Genomic DNA, 4,518 nt, shown 5'->3' with positions numbered 1-4,518 from the left:
CAGAAAGTTAGGAACAAACTCCTGAAGAATTTGCAAAAGAGCATCAGGATGAGAAAGGTCTTCTAACACTATGGCTACCAGCTCTGGTCATTTCAATTATTTGAAAGCAAGGAAGGAAATATCTATTGCTTTAACCCCTCTAAAAGTATCTTCATGATTAGGATAAAACTTCATAGTATTCCACAAAACAAAGAAAATAATAATGTCTTACCAGATGACCAAGTCAATTTCATATTCCAGAACCTGCATGAGAGAGGTCCTGCTAAGTGACCATGTTAGAATCCTGGTTCTCAGGAAAGGTGAAGTGGTGAAAACTTTGACGCCAGAGGCAATTTCAGAGGAAATGATTGTGAAAATATCCTCCACTTTGGTTTGGTTTCGTTTGGTTTTGAAGTGAAATTACTGCAACAAAGAATCTGGTGTAAACCACAAAAGAAACCTTAATTTTTAAATTTAGGTGGACTGTTTGTGTAATATAGATATGCATCTTGGTTTTTGGCTTGATTTGCTTTGCTTCTGCTTTTTAATCAAAGGTGTACTACTGACATTTACAAATAATAGGTCTTTGGGATATGTTTGTTTGGAAATTTAAAAGTGACTATGTATTTGGGGTTTTTGTTATTGCTGGTTTTCTGTTTTCTGTTTTTGTTTGTTTGTTTTTTGCTATTTTTCATCACTGATGAATGCATACAGAAATGAGTGACATCAAGGTCTAAACATCCTTTGGTAAAATTTCTTCAACTGTGTCCAGTAACAATATATCAGTTATCTCAACAAGCACAATGGAGCAAAGGGAAGTGGTTTCTTTTCAGACATTTTGTCTGCAAAATTTCTCTGGTGGGTTTTCTTTGTATTTTAATCTGGCAATAAATTTCCTGATGACATAAACTTTATCATCTTATTTCACTTTGTAGAGGTCTGGGCCAGCCTCATATTCATATGTTAATTGAATTTAGAAAAAACGTGATTATTTGGATTTCTATTAACCAAAAAAAAAAAAAAAAAAAGAGGGCTTCCCTGGTGGCGCAGTGGTTGAGAGTCCGCCTGCCGATGCAGGGCACACGGGTTCGTGCCCCGGTCCGGGAAGATCCCACGTGCCGCGGAGCGGCTGGGCCCGTGAGCCATGGCCGCTGAGCCTGCGCGTCCGGAGCCTGTGCTCCGCAACAGGAGAGGCCACAACAGAGAGAGGCCCGCGTACCACAAAAAAAAAAAAAAGAAAGAAACAGTTTTTATAGGTTAAACTATATAAAATTACTGATATTAAACTGTTTTTTGCTTCTAAATTGCAATTTTTCATATGCTTCAATCTAATGTATTCCTAGTACTTTTACTGGGAATAAGTGATTCCCTTACTAATATCTCTATATAGCTCAGTAGGATTCTGGAATATATTCTTGATTATAAGAGAGATAAAATACAATTATGGTCTTAGAGACTATCATCTAAATTTTTAGAAGTGGTAGTATTTGTAAAGCATAGTATTCTATTAACCACATACTTTATTAATTTTTGTTTGTTTCTTCAACAAGTACTTTTGAACACGTACTATAATATGGTGGTCAACATATAGGTGTCAAAATTCATGGATTTCAATCCTGGTAGTCCCCATATTTTAGTGTGTAACACCCTCCATACTCATGTATATCTTCAAGTCAAATGTTTCTTTTCTATAAATGGGGACAAGAATGATGACATCTGGCTCACAGAATTGTATGAATTAAGTGAAAATAATAACTGTGCTTCACAGTACCTGGCTCATAGTAACCACTCAGTACAAGGGAGAAAAATAGGTAATTCTATTTTTGTAAGCTCCATTGTCATGGAGTTTACAATCTAGTAAGGGATACAGACATAAATTATCACAGCTGTCATAAGTTTTATAAAGGAGAAGTACATAGTCCTACACAGGTGTGAGTAAGAGTACTCTGTGGCAATCAGGGAGAGCTTTCTTTGGCAAATGAGAATTGAGCTGAGATCTGAAGGATAAACACTAATAAATCAGGTAAAATTTTGATGGAAAGCATTCCAGGCAGAGGGAAATCCATGCCCTATATTTTGCAAGAGTATGACGTTTTTGGGGAACTGAATAAGGCCAGCAAGGCTGAGGTGTCAAACTTCTGCAGGTGAGGCAGAAGTGGGAGCCCAGTCTCATGGGGTCTGTTAAGCCATGTAAATTCCTTTAAATAGAGGAGTGAAGTCATGGCCCAACTTTGCTGCTTAATAGAAACCTTATTCTTTTTAAAATATCTGGTGTGACTTACTTCTTTTGTGGTATTTATAAAAAATAATTTGATGTGCCTTGGCTTCCTGCAAACATTGCAATTATTTTTAAATGACATACATGTTGACAGATTTTTTTTTGGTCCATTTTTCTCTATTTTAAATACAGATATAATTTCCAAAATTCCCTAAAATGTGAGGTTTGAGGGCACAGTCCTCCAGGCTATCAAGTTTTCCCAAGACTTCTGACACCAAGTACAAGTTGGGCAGGGGAGGGGGGAGTCCCAAAACCACCCTCAGTTTTGATAATTCACTAGAAGGACTCACAGGACTCACTGAGAGCTAGTGTACATGTGTACATGAGAGCCATGGTGTATTACAGGGAAAGGATAATGAAAATCAGCCAAGGATGAGATGCATAGGGCAGAGTCTGGGAAAGTTCTACAGTGAAGCATCTGCTGTCCTCAAGATGCATTACTCTCCCCACGGTGTATGACATTATACACTACGTGTTGCCAACCTGGGAAACTCATCCAAGCTTTCATGTCCAGAGTTTTTACTGGGGCTTCATTACATGGACGTAATTGATTTGTCTGCCCCTGTGGTGCTCTCAGTCTCTTGCCCCTACTCTCCAGAACTCAGGCTGATAACACATGGTCCAAGAGGCCCACCATGGGTCATCTTGTTAGCATAAATTCTCAGGCATGATCAGAGGAAACCACCATGAGCCATTTCTCTAGTATAGCTGGCAGATGTGGTTCACAAGACCTACCATGAACAACAAAGACACTCCTATCACTGAAGATATTCCTTAGAGTTTAGAGATTACCTTCCTGGAGCCAGGGACAAGGCTAGACCCCTCTTTTGTCAAGGCCAAATTCTTTGCTACAGAATATATCATTTAAAAATAAATAATGCATAGAATTTCCCTTTGGAAGTTGTACTTTTATGAAATTTGCACTTTTCCTTAGCTCTCTAGGGAACATCAGTGCAGTTTCCAAGTGGGTGTGGGACATGCTGCTAGCTGACCATGAGATAGATATACCTTCTACCGTTCATCCTTACTAACAGATTAGGAAATGGGGAAAATAAAATAGAAAACAAAGGGATCAGCAAAGTTAAAATGAACTACCATTTCTTTGAAAACATGATGGCAAGGTTGATGAAGAAGGAGGAGAGGAAAACGGAGGGGGTAGTGAGGAGATAGAGGTAGGGGCGCTTAAAGAATTAACATTAGAAATATAAGGGAGACATGACAGATGCAAATTGCTATACAACTAATAGAAGGATATTATGAACAACTTTATGCCAATAAATTTGAATACATACATAAGATGGTCAAATCCCTAGAAAACAAATCAAAAAGAAAAACACCATAGTTCCATAACCATTAAAGTGTTTGAATTGTGAGTGAAAAAAATCTTCCCACAAACCAAAAACAAAAGTAAAGCAGAGCCAGGTATGGCTTTTCCTAAAGTCCTACCAAACACTCAAAAAACAAACAAACAAACACACACACACACACACACTTCAATCTTCCATACACTAGTCCAAAGTATATAGAACAAGAGGAAAGATTTCACCAAAGCCAGCCCAGATTCAAAGCCAGGGGAATTAGACTCCACTTCTTGTGAAGGAATAGCAAAGAATTTGCAGCTCATCTTTAATCTACCACAAAATGGTTTTCTAAAATACTGTAATAAGGAGGAGAGTGTCACTGGATCTCTTCGTTTCTTTCTAAGAAAACAGCAAAGTAGAAGTAAGCTTACACAGAGTAGTAGTAATATAAACTAAACTTGTAGTAAAATTTATTTTATTTGCAGTGTTTTAAAATGAAATATTCAAACAAATGAAATTGCTAATACTACTGTATAGATCATGGAGAGTAAGGGGCAAACTGCATGTGTATTAGAGGGAATTAGCTCTTTCATATTATATGTCTTAACTTGTACTGGCATAAATTCTTTTTTTTTTTTTTTTTTTTTCCTTTTGGCCATGCCATGTGGCTTGTGGGATTTTAGCTCCCTGACCAGGGATTGAACCCAGGCCCTCGGCAGTGAGAGTGCAGAGTCCTAACCACTGGACCACCAGAGAATTCCCTAAATTGATTCTTTCTGTGCTTTGCAATCTTTGCCTTTCTACATTGGGGGGATGTAGCAAATTCTTTCTACAAAAAAATGAATGTGTTTCCACTTAAGTGTACTTTTTATTTGTGTCTTTAATACATTTACACATATTTTTATCATCTCTTATAGACATTGTCTTGCACACAGTAGGCATTCAGTATTGAAATTCTTG

At 37.5% G+C, this 4,518-nt stretch overlaps 1 non-coding gene across 1 annotated transcript; it reads right to left on the bottom strand.

The window, feature by feature from the left end:
- Positions 1-4,241: 4,241 nt before the first annotated feature.
- Positions 4,242-4,314, bottom strand: TRNAE-CUC (transfer RNA glutamic acid (anticodon CUC)). Its single transcript has one exon. It is a non-coding gene; the product is annotated as a tRNA-Glu (tRNA).
- Positions 4,315-4,518: the final 204 nt, after the last annotated feature.

The sequence above is a fragment of the Physeter macrocephalus genome, chromosome 1 (assembly GCF_002837175.3).
Source record: "Physeter macrocephalus isolate SW-GA chromosome 1, ASM283717v5, whole genome shotgun sequence".
Classification (NCBI taxonomy): Eukaryota; Metazoa; Chordata; class Mammalia; order Artiodactyla; family Physeteridae; genus Physeter; species Physeter macrocephalus.
This window is presented reverse-complemented; position numbering and strand designations above follow the sequence as displayed.